Source organism: Siphateles boraxobius, unplaced genomic scaffold (assembly GCF_051911475.1).
Source record: "Siphateles boraxobius isolate OS27281-9 unplaced genomic scaffold, OSU_SipBor_1 81, whole genome shotgun sequence".
NCBI classification, from domain to species: Eukaryota; Metazoa; Chordata; class Actinopteri; order Cypriniformes; family Leuciscidae; genus Siphateles; species Siphateles boraxobius.
Genome location: NW_027509210.1, coordinates 428,475 through 445,000, shown reverse-complemented (window position 1 = coordinate 445,000; position 16,526 = coordinate 428,475). Strand labels below are relative to the sequence as shown.

The 16,526-nt window shown below is 36.6% G+C and overlaps 1 long non-coding RNA gene across 1 annotated transcript in view; it reads left to right on the top strand.

Moving 5' to 3' along the window:
• The window catches only part of LOC143730784 (uncharacterized), a 98,316-nt gene that overhangs the window by 50,037 nt on the left and 31,753 nt on the right, over positions 1–16,526 (top strand). The gene's annotated exons all lie outside the window — the stretch shown is intronic.

The following is a 16,526-nucleotide window of genomic DNA, read 5'->3' as shown; positions in this document are numbered from 1 at the left end:
ATCTTTCTTTCTTTCTAACTAATATTTCTTTCTTTCTTTCTAACAAATCTTTCTTTCTTTCTAACTAATCTTTTTTTTCTTTCTTTCTTTCTTTCTAACTAATATTTTTCTTTCTTTCTTTCTAACTAATCTTTCTTTCTTTCTAACTAATCTTTTTTTTCTTTCTTTCTTTCTTTCTAACTAATATTTTTCATTCTTTCTTTCTAACTAATCTTTCTTTCTTTCTTTCTAACCAATCTATCATTCTTTCTTACTAATCTATCTTTCTTTCTTTCTAACCAATCTATCTTTCTGTCTAACTAATCTTTCTTTCTTTCTAACTAATCTTTCTTTCTTTCTAACTAATCTTTCTTAATTTCTAACTAATCTTTTTCTTTTTTCTTTCTTTCTTTCTTTCTATCTTTTTTTCTAACTAATATTTTTCTTCTTTCTTTCTTTCTTTCTTTCTTTCTTTCTTTCTTTCTAACTAACTAATCTTTCGTTCTTTCTTTCTTTCTTTCTAACTAATCTATCTTTCTTTCTAACTAATCATTTTTCTTTCTAACTAATCTATTTTTCTTTCTTTCTTTCTTTCTTTCTTTCTAACTAATCTTTCTTTCTTTCTAACTAATCTTTTTTCTTTCTAACTAATCTATCTTTCTTTCTTTCTAACTAATCTTTCTTTCTTTCTAACTAATCTATCTTTCTTTCTTTCTAACTAATCTATCTTTCTTTCTTTCTAACTAATCTTTCTTTCTTTCTAACTAATCTATCTTTCTTTCTTTCTAACTAATCTTTCTTTCTTACTTTCTAAGTAATCTTTCTTTCTTTCTAACTAATATTTCTTTCTTTCTTTCTAACAAATCTTTCTTTCTTTCTAACTAATCTTTTTTTCTTTCTTTCTTTCTTTCTAACTAATATTTCTTACTTTCTAATTAATCTTTCTTTCTTTCTTTCTAACTAATCTTTTTTTTCTTTCTTTCTTTCTTTCTAACTAATATTTTTCTTTCTTTCTTTCTAACTAATCTTTCTTTCTTTCTAACTAATCTTTTTCTTTTTTCTTTCTTTCTTTCTTTCTAACTAATCTTTCTTACTTTCTAATTAATCTTTCTTTCTAACTAATCTTTTTCTTTCTTTCTTTCTAACTAATCTTTCTTTCATTCTAACCAATCTATCTTTCTTTCTAACTAATCTATCTTTCTAACTAATCTATCTTTCTTTCTTTCTTTCTTTCTTTCAAACTAATCCATCTTTCTTTATTTCTAACTAATCCATCTTTCTTTCTAAATAATCCATCGTTCTCTTTCTTTCTTTCATTCTTTCTTTCTTTCTTTCTTTCTTTCTTTCTTTCTTTCTTTCTTTCTTTCTTTCTAACAAATCCATCTTTCTTTCTTACTAATCCATCTTTCTTTCTTACTGATCCATCTTTCTTTCTCTCTTTCTTTCTAACTAATCTTTCTTTCTTTCTAACAAATCCATCTTTCTCTTTCTGTCTTTCTTTCTTTCTTTCTAACTAATATTTCTTTCTTTCTAACTATTTTTTCTTTCTTTCTAACTAAGCTTTCTTTTTAACTAATCTTTCTAACTGATCTATCTATCTATCTTTATTTATTTATTTATTTATTTATTTCCAGCTAATCGTTCTTTATCTCTAACTAATCAATCCTTCTTTCTTTCTAACTAATCTTTCTTTCTTTTTTCTTTCCTTCTTTATTACTAATCTTTCAAACTAATCTTTCTTTATATCTGTCTTTATTTCTTTCTAACTAATCATTCTTTCTACTTTCGTTCTTCTTTCTATTCTTTATTTCTTTCTAACTAATCTTTCTTTCTTTAACTAATCTTTCTTCCTTTAACTAATCTTTCTTTCTTTAACTAATCTTTCTTTTTGTAACTAATCTTTCTTTCTTTAACTAATCTTTCTTTCTTTAACTAATCTTTCTTTTTTTCTACCTAATCTTTCTTTTTTCTTTCTAACTAATCTTTCTTTCTTTCTTTCTTTCTTTCTTTCTTTCTTTCTTTCTAACTAATCTAATCTTTCTTTCTAACTAATCTTTCTTTTATTGAAACTAATATTTCTATTTATCTAACTAAACTTTATTTTCTTTCTAACTTATCGTTTTCTTTCTTTCTAACTATTCTTTCTTTCTAACTAATCCATCTATCAAACTTCATACTACTTTAAACTTCAAACTATTTTAAACTTCTTCAAACTCTCTGGTCCGGCTTTTTCAAGCCAACTTAAAGTTTGTCTCATCAAACTTTTTTTTCTAGTTAATAATAATATTATATATATATAATATTATATATACATACACACACACACATACACAATTCATTTATTTAAATGGGTTAGGGTTATGTGTGTATATATGCATATTTGTCGAAATGTGTGTTTGTGTAATAATACATATAGGCCTACATAAATACAGATGCATTCATATAATTTCTCCGGTTTCATTTTATGAAGTTAATATTTACCGAACATTGCTGCAAATATAGTCGTTGCTTTCTACGTTATGGGAGCAGTCCATTTCCCTCCTAAATCATTCATTTGTACATGCACAGCGTAATTATTTATATTTCATGTTGGTTGGAATTCTGAACGGACCGCCACTGCAGACCTCTTTGCGTGATCACGAAGGTAGGCTAATGGCTGAATTGGAATTTATAAGCAAGATCACGGATCAATAGCCTAATACAGCCCAGTTGTGCTAGAATAAATATCATGAGACGTCCATCATCAGATGAGCCGCTAAAGCCAGTGCTACTACTCATGTGAACATTAACACTAAGCTTTTCCCTCCAAAAAAAAACTAAAACTTATCTAAGAAATATACAGTATTTCGTTGTCACCCTGCCTCTCCAAATGCAAAACTGACATTAACTAAATGCAATAATGCAGTAACAGCTGAAAAAGTACTTGGGTGTGTGTTTTATTTTATATTTACCGTTCAATAATGTAATCGCTGCTGTCAGTCCCATAGAAGAACATGACAGCCAGCGTATGTTTTGGAACTATTGGGGCTTACATGAACCACGTGACAGCCATAGCGGCGACATCAAAGCGTGTCGCAACTCTTTCTCTCTATGGCACTGATCGCTATCTAACCCTGTTAACATGAAATAAGCTGTTCGCGAGCAGGTTCAAGTTTACGCACCTGTTGCTATGACAGCAAGTCCAGGATGAGCGACGAAGAACCAAACAATCCAAGATCATGCCAAATCGCCAACAATCAAATCCAGCTAAGTGAGTTAGCGACGTACGAAGAACGGACCCTTGATCATCAGTATCACATCAACATATGATTTACATCATAACAGTTCAGTGTATCAGTGTTTCCATCTTCTGGAGATCATCAGTATTACAGCAGATCAACAGAAGATCACATGATCATCTACATCAGTGCTTTTCAATAGGTGAGGCGCGCCTCCCCTGGGGTGCGCCAAAGAGCCACAGGGGAAGCGTGACAGGCGAAGAAAATAACTCTGTATGCAGCTCTATTAATATCGCAGGGCTTAAAGTATTCCGGCAACGATTGCGATACATTTTTGTATATGATCAATTGTATATTCAATTTCTGTATATTTCATACCTGTTAGACAGGAAAGGTACAGGTAAATAAAACTATCCTCACTTAAACCCATAATAAATGTCATAAGTTCACTTAAATTAAAAGTAATTTTTTTAAGCCTAATAAACGTTTAAATTTTTGGGAAAATCATTTTCATGGAGACATCAGTAGCTATATCAATATCAGTGATACTGGCCTTCATTCATGAAAAGATGGCATAAAAAATTCAGACTCAGGACTTTAGCTCCTGATATTGGTAATTGTGTATTAGCTTTAAAATGCATCGTTTTCTTGTCCCAAGTCAACAAAAGTCAGCATTAAGGGAGGAGACAGGACCCATAAAAAAACTTAGGAAATATGATCCTGAGTACTTAAAGTTATGTTTCACCTGGTCGGGGTCCGAGGCTGCACCTCTACCGCAGTGTGTGATCTGCAAGGAGGTGCTAGCAAATGATAGCATGAGACCATGCAAACTTCGGCGTCACATTGAAACTAAGCACACAAATTTAGTGAACAAGCCAGTTGAGTTTTTTGAGAGGAAGCGTGATGATTTGCAGTCACAAAAAAAGCATAATACAGTTGTTTGGCACTATTAACATGAAGGCAACAGAAGCTTCTTATTGTGTCACGTAGCCAAGGCAGGCAAACCCCATAACATTGGCGAAACATTGCTATTCATTGCATTACACATGTTAAGCATGTTTTGTTGACTTGTGGTTAGACCTACTTATGTTCAGTGATTTTAAAATTAATTAATTTTAATTTAAAATTAGCCTCAATTACGCCTGAATGAAGTTGGAAATGATTTGCTGTTGTAAGAGCCATTATGCTCACTTAATGTCTATTGTAGTTCCACCGGTGAACACTGGGTGGAGTACGGGTTTCATTTGGTATAAAGGTAGCCAACGAGTAAGAGACACTAGGTGTAATGGGAAGCAAACAAGTTTTGACCGTGTCAAGAACAAGAGAGGACATGATAACTGGTGATGGCAATCTGTTTGAGCATCCGAACTGAAACCAAATAAAGTATATACATACAGTACTGGACTGAAGTCCAAAACAAACTGAAACGCGTTTGTTTTGGAGCCACGCGTCAGATATCCCTACAAACACCTCTGAGTGACAAGATGGTCATTTGTCGCTACATTTTGTCAAAAATTGCTTCTTTGTGGATTATCACGTATCGCTTTGGAACTTTTTGAACTTTCTACGGATTCCGATGTGGTTTTGGATTAATTGGACGTATGATTTAAGGACCAGTTGCGACGAAGTGAGCTAATGGATTCAAGGTATGTGTAGCGCTACCTATGAAGGACTCTTGTGTGCACACCTTTAATAGCGTAAATCCAATGCATTGGTTGCTTAAGTTATAGTTACTGACAAGGGAAATGAACTTAACACTCTGTGAAAATGAGTGTGAATGATGGTGTTGAAGATGTTATGGCTGTTGGTAAACAAACAGAGACAAGTGTGCCGGTTGAAAAGATTGAGATGGAGTCTGTGAAAGAAAAATGGTGTATCAAACTTACTCCAAAAGCATTACTAGAAAAATTGGAAGCATTGCAGAAAACAAGAAATACTAAAGTCAACAAAGCAAACGGTGGCAAATGGTTATTTTAAAAGATTTTATGCTTAACCGAGAGTATGAAAAGGAAGTGCAATGTTCCTTTGGGAAATTCATAAGACTGTGTGATGAAGCAAGAGAAATGCACAATTCTGTGATGGTTATTTTGCCCAATGCCGAAAAGGAAAAGTAAAAAACATTGTTCAATGGAAAGATGTTAATTTACAATGGGTTTAGAGATGATGTTCAAAAATGGTTGAGTACTGAAAGTCAAGTTTCATGTTCCGGTGTCGATGGTAATGCTTGTCAAGATGACATTCAACCAAATGATAGTGTTTCAAACATTTCCTCTCGAGGGTCAAGTAAACCATCCAGTAGAAAAAGTTCTAGCATTGTGCGTACTGGGAGATCTTCTGCTTCTTCAGCACGAATTATATCAGAGGCAGAAAAAGCTGCATTAATTGCACGTGCAACTGCTTTAAAGGAGAAACATGCCTTGGAGGTACAACAGGAACAACTGAGGCAAAGACAAGAGCAAATGGATATTGATGCAAAAATCGCTGCTGCTACTGCTAAAATTGCAGTTTTAAACAACACTGATAATCAGCATCCTAAAACCCTTTCTGATGGTATGAATGCATATTATGATGAAGGAACTACAATGAGCGGCAAAGAAGTTACTCGTAGCCCTCATGTTGAGGAATATACGCCAAAGAATTATTCTCAGCAAGCAAGAACAAGGAATGTGATTCAGCAAACTCACAGCGCACTACAATCTGATCTTCATTCTGTTTCACAAATGCAAACTTCAAGTGTAATACAGAACAGCAATGGAATATCAACTTCAAACATCTACAGTATTATGCAAAAGCAAAATGAGATTACTGCTCTTCTTGTACAACAACAACAAGCCAGCACACTGCCTCAAAGAGATATTCGTGTGTTTGATGGTAATCCTTTGCAATATAGAACTTTCATCAGAGCTTTTGAACATGGAACAGAGGACAAAACCAGCAATAATCGAGATCGTTTGTACTTTCTGGAACAACATACACAAGGTCAACCTAAGGAACTTGTGCGCAGTTGCCAGCACATGGATGCATAAAGAGGATATGTGCAAGCTAAAGCATTGTTAAAGGAACATTTTGGCAATGAGTTCAAAATAGCTGCTGCATATATAGAGAAAGTACTTGGATGGCCTTCAGTAAAATCAGAAGATGTAAGTTCATTGCAGAGTTATGCTCTCTTTTTGCATGGATGCTGTAATGCAATGGAAGAAATTGAGTATATGAAGGAGCTGGAGATGCCAAGTAATTTGAAAACAGTCATCATGAAGCTGCCTTATAAATTAATGGAAAATTGGAGAACTGTTGCTTGTGAAGTATTGGAAAGGCACAATCGAAGAGCGCAGTTCAGGGATATTGTAACATTTGTTGAACGTCAAGGCAAAATGTCATCTGATCCATTTTTTGGTGATATCCAGAGTACTCAAACTGTGCAGCAGAAACCTCAACCTAGGAATACAATTAGAAACAGCTTTGCAACAACGGTTGTTACCAACAAAAAATCAAGTCAGTGTTGTGTGTCTGATTTCAGATCAAATTCCCAAGTTTTATGTTTGTACTGCAAACGTGATCATTTATTGGAGCAGTGTACACAAATGCAAAGCAAGATGCACAATGAAAAGCTGAACTTTCTAAAGGAGAAAGGTATTTGCTTTGGCTGTCTTTGTGTTTGACACATGAGCAGAGACTGCGATAAGCGCTTGACTTGCACAGTATGTGCCCAAAGGCATCCCAGCATTCTGCATATTCAACAAAAGGAGAGAGTGTGCACTCAAGGACAGAACCTTCCATCACTAGGTAATGCCTTTGTCCAAAGTGCCCTTCAAGCGTATGGTCAAACAGGGGCCGGTGATGGAGAATGTACATTATCAATTTTACCAGTTCAAGTTAAATCCTGTAAAGGACAAAAGGTAATTCAAACATATGCATTCCTTGATCCTGGTAGTTCTGCTACATTTTGTTCAGAACACTTAATGCATCGTTTGAAATTAAAAGGAAAGAAGACTAATATTCTTTTGAAAACAATGGGCAATCAAAGATCTGTTAGTAGTTCTATTTTGACTGGATTGGAAGTGTCTAGCCTTTATGATGACATTTTTTACAGTCTTCCAGAAGTCTTCACTCAGGAGAAAATGCCTATGTCCAAAGATAACATTGTCACTGAAGGGGATTTGCATAGATGGCCATACCTGAAAGGTGTTAAGATCCCTCAAATTCCTGCTGATGTGGATTTTCTAATTGGAGCAAATGCTTCCAAGGTAATGGAGCCCTGGGAGGTTAAAAACAGTGATGATGAAGGACCTTATGCAGTTAGAACCCTACTGGGATGGGTTGTGAATGGACCTCTCCAAGGAAGAAAGGACAATGGAAACACAAGTGAATGTCCGGATGTTACTGTTAATAGGATTTCTGTTGACAAGCTGGAGGAGATGCTCAATAAACAGTATAACCACGACTTTAATGAAATCGCTTCTGAAAACAAAGAAATGTCAAGAGAAGATCATGCATTAATGGAAAAAGTAAATGGGTCAATTAAGCTTCAGGATGGACACTACAAATTGAATCTTCCATTTAAAATGGAAAATCCCATGATGCCAAATAACCTTTGTGTGGCTAAACAGCGAATCATGGGATTAAAGAGGAAATTGGACAGAAATAAGACGTTTCATCAAGAATATAATACTTTCTTGGATGAGGTCACTAATCAAGGTTATGATGAAAGAGTACCATTGCATCAGTTGAAACAGGACAAAGGGAAGGTTTGGTATATCCCTCACCACAGGGTCTATCACCCCAAGAAAGGAACGTTAAGAGTGGTATTTGACTGTGGAGCTGCTTTCAAAGGTACATCGCTTAATGATCAATTGCTGCAGGGCCCTTATCTGACAAATTCACTTTTGGGAGTTCTTGTGAGGTTTCGACAAGAGCCTATTGCATTTATGGCTGATGTGAAAGCAATGTTTCGTCAGGTCAAAGTTGCCTCAGAGGATACAAATTTTCTACGTTTCTTGTGGTGGCCAGATGGTGACTTGAAGCAAGAACCTGTGGAATACAGGATGAACGTGCATTTGTTTGGAGCTGTGTCATCCCCAAGTTGTGCTTGTTTTGCACTACGTAGGACAGCAGAAGACAATAAGTCCAATTTTCCAGAAAAGGTCATTGACACAATTCATGCCAACTTCTACATGGACGATTGTCTGGAAAGTGTAGCTTCAGAGGAAGAGGCCATTCGGATGATCAAAGATCTCACAGCTGTGTGTTTAACCGGAGGTTTCTGCATAAGTTTATTGCAGACTTTAAGGTGGATAGATGTTTAAAGCCCACAGGATTGAACCAACTTACCAACATTCAGTTACATCATTTCTCTGATGCAAGTACACTTGGATATGGTACTGTAACATATCTTAGGATGGAGACAAACAAGGATGTCCATGTTCGTTTGCTACTTGGCAAATCAAGAGTAGCACTATTGAAGCATGTGACAATTCCACGTCTTGAATTGACAGCCGCTGTACTTGCAGCTCGAGTGGACAAGATGTTGAGGGCAGAGCTACAGTTTCCATTGGTGGAATCAATATTTTGGACAGATAGTACATCGGTGCTAAAATACATAAAGAATGAGGACAAACGCTTTCTGACCTTTGTGGCCAACAGGATCTCTTTTATAAGAGAAGTTACAAGACCGTCGCAGTGGAGGTACATATCTACATCTCAAAATCCTGCCGACTGTTGTTCAAGAGGTATGAAAGCAGACCAGCTGTTATCAAGTGAAGAATGGATCAGTGGAAACCACAGGAAACCACAGGCAGAGTGGCAAGTACAAATAGTTGATTCTACTCTTAAGGTCAATGATCCTGAGGTAAAGAGGAACATGAGTGTGAACACCATTGGTGTAAATGAAGTGTCGAGTGCAACAAACGCCACTCATAGACTGATTGTGCACTTCTCAGACTGGATAAAGATGAATGTTGCTGTTGCCTGGTTTTTGAAGCTAAAGAAAGTTCTAAGGCAACAGAGTCAAAGGCAAAAAGAAATCAAAACCTCTTTAGATTACTTGGGTGTATTGCCATCTTCCAAGAAAATAGAGAATGAGCTTAAAAAGCTAACATTCTCAACGACTACAAGGAACTTAACTTTGGATGACCTGACTGAAGCGGAAACCGCTATTGTTGCATTTAGTCAACAGCAACAGTTTGGAAAGGAAATTGCTGCCTTATCAGCTTCATCTGATTTAAGGGTAAAACGAGACAGCAAGTTGCATAAGTTTGATCCTGTCTTTCAAGATGGGCTAATAAGAGTTGGAGGACGACTGAGGAATGCTGCTATGCCTGAGGAAAGGAAGCATCCTATTATTCTTTATAAAGATCAGCACTGTGCCACACTCATTTTGCGGCATACTCATCAACAATTGGGTCACAGCGGAATAAATCATATGCTTTCCAAACTGAGAAAGAAATATTGGATCATTAAAGGTAATGCAGCTGCTAGGAAAATCATATCTAGTTGTGGCCATTGTAGACGTCATGGAGTTAAAGCTGGTGAGCAGAAGATGGCGGACTTGCCAAAAGAGAGACTCATTCCCGACCTTCCTCCATTTACGAACGTAGGAGTTGATTATTTTGGTCCTGTAAAGGTAAAAAGAGGACGCTCCATGGTGAAGCGTTATGGTGCATGGCAAGTAGAGCAATTCATCTGGAAGTCTCCTATTCCTTGGACACTGATGCATGCATTAATTCTCTACGCAGATTTATTTGCAGACGAGGACAAGTTGTTCAAATAAGATCAGATAATGGTTCCAACTTTATTGGAGCAGAAAGAGAGTTAAGAGAAGCACTTAATTCATGGAATAAGAGCCAGATTCAAAAGGCAATGCTTCAGGAAGGCGTTCAGTGGAGTTTCAATCCTCCAGGAGGCTCACATTATGGAGGAGTGTGGGAGTGTATGATCAAAATGGTTAAGAAAATTTTGAGTTCCATCTTACATCAACAAACTCTGGATGATGAGGGATTTCATACTGTGTTATGTGAAATTGGGGCCATTTTAAATGATCGTCCAATAACAAAGCTGTCAGATGATCCTAATGACCTAGAGCCACTTACTCCAAATCACCTTCTTCAAGTGAAAGGCAAACCAGTTCTACCACCTGGACTCTTTGGCCAATCAGAGTTATACAGCAAGAGGAGATGGAAACATGTCCAATATATGTGCGACTTATTCTGGAGAAGATGGACAAATGAATATTTGCCTTTGTTTCAAGAGCGACAGAAATGGAACAAGGAAAGGAGGAGCTTTGCTCCTGGTGATATTGTAGTCATTGTGGACTCTACAGCCCCACGTGGATCCTGGTTGATGGGACGAGTCATGGAAGTTTTTCCTGATAACAATGGACTTGTACTTTCCTGTGCGAGTACAAACTAAAACCAGTGTACTTGAGAGACCTGTGCAACTGAGAGACTATTTTTGTCTATTGTATGACAGCCTGGAAAAGTAAAGATTGATTGCAAAGACTATATGTTCTAACAAACAGAAGATTGTTTAAATACAATGTTATATAGTGTCGCTTTGGACTTTAATGGCTCTTTGCATAACTATTGTATTGAATTGTAATGTCTACCTTTCATGTACAATTAGGGGCCGTTGTGTAAGAGCCATCATGCTCACTTAATGTCTATTGTAGTTCCACCGGTGAACACTGGGTGGAGTACGGGTTTCATTTGGTATAAAGGTAGCCAACGAGTAAGAGACACTAGGTGTAATGGGAAGCAAACAATTTTTGACCGTGTCAAGAACAAGAGAGGACATGATAACTGGTGATGGCAATCTGTTTGAGCATCCGAACTGAAACCAAATAAAGTATATACATGCAGTACTGGACTGAAGTGCGTTTGTTTTGGAGCCACACGTCAGATATCCCTACAAACGCCTCTGAGTGACAAGATGGTCATTTGTCGCTACAGCTGTTGCAAAGAATAGTTTATGAATGCACTTTTAAAAAGTTTTGGAAATAAAATGTCTTCAAATACAATATTAAAAAATATTTACATTTTATCAGTTTTTATTGAAACTCGTCATTGCCTGGAACACACAAAAGATGGCATTTACTGCAGAGGCATTGTGGGTTAGGGCAGGCGGGCTGGATTTTGGGGAAGGGTGGCTCGGCTGTCCTAACCCACTGTAAGGGGAGGCTCACATTCACCCAATTTGAAAACCCCTTATCTACATCATATCACATTTTACAGTTCATTTCACTGCAACTTTTAAATATATCGAGTTCCTGGAGTAACTTTATATTTTGATCAGCATCAATATTGAAATGAAATTAAAATATTACTAAAATGTCCTTAGATGAACTATTAGCACTAATAAAGAGTTGAAGAGATGTGGTTTAATTATTAGATACATTTATTTCACACTTTTGTAACTAAAGCATAAACACACACATATATATATATACAGATAGATAGATAGATAGATAGATAGATAGATAGATAGATAGATAGATAGATAGATATATAGATAGATAGTCAATGAATGTATATACTGGTTAACATTAATGTACCATCAAATGTGTATCGAATAGATTTATGTTATGTCAGTTTGCAACTGAAACAATGACTAGTTTGTGAGTGAATTTAAAAAAATCTATCAAGAACATGTCCAAGTTATAATTTACCCCCAAATTAAAAGAAATAAATAATAAAAAAAGATAAAAATTTTGCATTATAAAATGAAGCCTGCAAGGATAAAGCGTTGTGACTTTTTTAAACATGCATAAAAATTACATAAAAAACATAATACAATTTATTTTAAAATTGTAAAACATTTTTTTACATTATACTGATATTTATTGCACTACCTTTATTTATTTATTTTAAAAATACATGCATTCATTTTCTTTTTACTGTGAAAATGTAGATTTCAATAATGAGGATAAAATAAAAATCACCAATTGAGAAAAAAAAATCTTACAACTAAAATATCCACAGAGTAATGAGAATACACACATAAAATGTAATTATAATATAAATATTAATCAAATAATAATGGTACCAAAAATATGTAAAATCTATTTTCAGATTTTGGGGTGAATTAAACCTGCTGTGTTTTCCTGAAACTGATCTCTGTGTTTATGAATCCATATCTCTCACTATCCTGTATATACAGTGATGAAGAATTACTGCAGTGTTTGTCATATCTCAGTGTTTATGTTGAGCAGTTCTTCAGTTTTCTCAGTGTTTTTATGATCATGTTACGGTGTCTCGAGGACAATTCAGTGTTCAGTGTTCAGTCACTTACTGATGAAAGAGACACTACAACCATTATCCAATTATGAAATCAATACTAGCCTTTTTTTACAGTAATTTATTAATAATAAGCTCAATTTAGAACCATATTCTTCTAAATATTAAATTTCTAACATATTAATATATACATATTTTATATATGTTTATAGTTTATATACATATTAATAAACATAAAATTTTATAAATCCTGACGTCCTCTTTACTGCCTTTGAACATTTTTGACACTGAATCATAAGTGATGTTTTATGGCTGCTGTGGCCCAATGACACACACACACACACACACATACACACACACACACACACTGTTACAGCGAGTCAGGAACGAGACGGAGAACGAATCCAATCGCAAGCACATTTAATAAACAGGAAATCCAGGGAACTCAGAAACAAGGAACAGAAGTAACATAAACAACAACCGACAGCCAACAACTGAAACACAGGGGTTTAAATACACAAACAAACAAGCTAAACAAGATAACAAGGGGGCGTGGTTAATAAGAAACACCTGGGGAGACTAATAAACATGGACGAGGAACACCTGTGGACACTGAGCAACAACAACAAAAGACAAGACACATGGCAGGGTCACATGACAAACAAGGAATCACGTGATATACAAGACACAACAAAACCCACACCTAACATAGCCCCCCCCCCCCCCCCCCCCCCCCCCCCCCCCCCATATTCTGCATATTCAACAAAAGGAGAGAGTGTGCACTCAAGGACAGAACCTTCCATCACTAGGTAATGCCTTTGTCCAAAGTGCCCTTCAAGCGTATGGTCAAACAGGGGCCGGTGATGGAGAATGTACATTATCAATTTTACCAGTTCAAGTTAAATCCTGTAAAGGACAAAAGGTAATTCAAACATATGCATTCCTTGATCCTGGTAGTTCTGCTACATTTTGTTCAGAACACTTAATGCATCGTTTGAAATTAAAAGGAAAGAAGACTAATATTCTTTTGAAAACAATGGGCAATCAAAGATCTGTTAGTAGTTCTATTTTGACTGGATTGGAAGTGTCTAGCCTTTATGATGACATTTTTTACAGTCTTCCAGAAGTCTTCACTCAGGAGAAAATGCCTATGTCCAAAGATAACATTGTCACTGAAGGGGATTTGCATAGATGGCCATACCTGAAAGGTGTTAAGATCCCTCAAATTCCTGCTGATGTGGATTTTCTAATTGGAGCAAATGCTTCCAAGGTAATGGAGCCCTGGGAGGTTAAAAACAGTGATGATGAAGGACCTTATGCAGTTAGAACCCTACTGGGATGGGTTGTGAATGGACCTCTCCAAGGAAGAAAGGACAATGGAAACACAAGTGAATGTCCGGATGTTACTGTTAATAGGATTTCTGTTGACAAGCTGGAGGAGATGCTCAATAAACAGTATAACCACGACTTTAATGAAATCGCTTCTGAAAACAAAGAAATGTCAAGAGAAGATCATGCATTAATGGAAAAAGTAAATGGGTCAATTAAGCTTCAGGATGGACACTACAAATTGAATCTTCCATTTAAAATGGAAAATCCCATGATGCCAAATAACCTTTGTGTGGCTAAACAGCGAATCATGGGATTAAAGAGGAAATTGGACAGAAATAAGACGTTTCATCAAGAATATAATACTTTCTTGGATGAGGTCACTAATCAAGGTTATGATGAAAGAGTACCATTGCATCAGTTGAAACAGGACAAAGGGAAGGTTTGGTATATCCCTCACCACAGGGTCTATCACCCCAAGAAAGGAACGTTAAGAGTGGTATTTGACTGTGGAGCTGCTTTCAAAGGTACATCGCTTAATGATCAATTGCTGCAGGGCCCTTATCTGACAAATTCACTTTTGGGAGTTCTTGTGAGGTTTCGACAAGAGCCTATTGCATTTATGGCTGATGTGAAAGCAATGTTTCGTCAGGTCAAAGTTGCCTCAGAGGATACAAATTTTCTACGTTTCTTGTGGTGGCCAGATGGTGACTTGAAGCAAGAACCTGTGGAATACAGGATGAACGTGCATTTGTTTGGAGCTGTGTCATCCCCAAGTTGTGCTTGTTTTGCACTACGTAGGACAGCAGAAGACAATAAGTCCAATTTTCCAGAAAAGGTCATTGACACAATTCATGCCAACTTCTACATGGACGATTGTCTGGAAAGTGTAGCTTCAGAGGAAGAGGCCATTCGGATGATCAAAGATCTCACAGCTGTGTGTTTAACCGGAGGTTTCTGCATAAGTTTATTGCAGACTTTAAGGTGGATAGATGTTTAAAGCCCACAGGATTGAACCAACTTACCAACATTCAGTTACATCATTTCTCTGATGCAAGTACACTTGGATATGGTACTGTAACATATCTTAGGATGGAGACAAACAAGGATGTCCATGTTCGTTTGCTACTTGGCAAATCAAGAGTAGCACTATTGAAGCATGTGACAATTCCACGTCTTGAATTGACAGCCGCTGTACTTGCAGCTCGAGTGGACAAGATGTTGAGGGCAGAGCTACAGTTTCCATTGGTGGAATCAATATTTTGGACAGATAGTACATCGGTGCTAAAATACATAAAGAATGAGGACAAACGCTTTCTGACCTTTGTGGCCAACAGGATCTCTTTTATAAGAGAAGTTACAAGACCGTCGCAGTGGAGGTACATATCTACATCTCAAAATCCTGCCGACTGTTGTTCAAGAGGTATGAAAGCAGACCAGCTGTTATCAAGTGAAGAATGGATCAGTGGAAACCACAGGAAACCACAGGCAGAGTGGCAAGTACAAATAGTTGATTCTACTCTTAAGGTCAATGATCCTGAGGTAAAGAGGAACATGAGTGTGAACACCATTGGTGTAAATGAAGTGTCGAGTGCAACAAACGCCACTCATAGACTGATTGTGCACTTCTCAGACTGGATAAAGATGAATGTTGCTGTTGCCTGGTTTTTGAAGCTAAAGAAAGTTCTAAGGCAACAGAGTCAAAGGCAAAAAGAAATCAAAACCTCTTTAGATTACTTGGGTGTATTGCCATCTTCCAAGAAAATAGAGAATGAGCTTAAAAAGCTAACATTCTCAACGACTACAAGGAACTTAACTTTGGATGACCTGACTGAAGCGGAAACCGCTATTGTTGCATTTAGTCAACAGCAACAGTTTGGAAAGGAAATTGCTGCCTTATCAGCTTCATCTGATTTAAGGGTAAAACGAGACAGCAAGTTGCATAAGTTTGATCCTGTCTTTCAAGATGGGCTAATAAGAGTTGGAGGACGACTGAGGAATGCTGCTATGCCTGAGGAAAGGAAGCATCCTATTATTCTTTATAAAGATCAGCACTGTGCCACACTCATTTTGCGGCATACTCATCAACAATTGGGTCACAGCGGAATAAATCATATGCTTTCCAAACTGAGAAAGAAATATTGGATCATTAAAGGTAATGCAGCTGCTAGGAAAATCATATCTAGTTGTGGCCATTGTAGACGTCATGGAGTTAAAGCTGGTGAGCAGAAGATGGCGGACTTGCCAAAAGAGAGACTCATTCCCGACCTTCCTCCATTTACGAACGTAGGAGTTGATTATTTTGGTCCTGTAAAGGTAAAAAGAGGACGCTCCATGGTGAAGCGTTATGGTGCATGGCAAGTAGAGCAATTCATCTGGAAGTCTCCTATTCCTTGGACACTGATGCATGCATTAATTCTCTACGCAGATTTATTTGCAGACGAGGACAAGTTGTTCAAATAAGATCAGATAATGGTTCCAACTTTATTGGAGCAGAAAGAGAGTTAAGAGAAGCACTTAATTCATGGAATAAGAGCCAGATTCAAAAGGCAATGCTTCAGGAAGGCGTTCAGTGGAGTTTCAATCCTCCAGGAGGCTCACATTATGGAGGAGTGTGGGAGTGTATGATCAAAATGGTTAAGAAAATTTTGAGTTCCATCTTACATCAACAAACTCTGGATGATGAGGGATTTCATACTGTGTTATGTGAAATTGGGGCCATTTTAAATGATCGTCCAATAACAAAGCTGTCAGATGATCCTAATGACCTAGA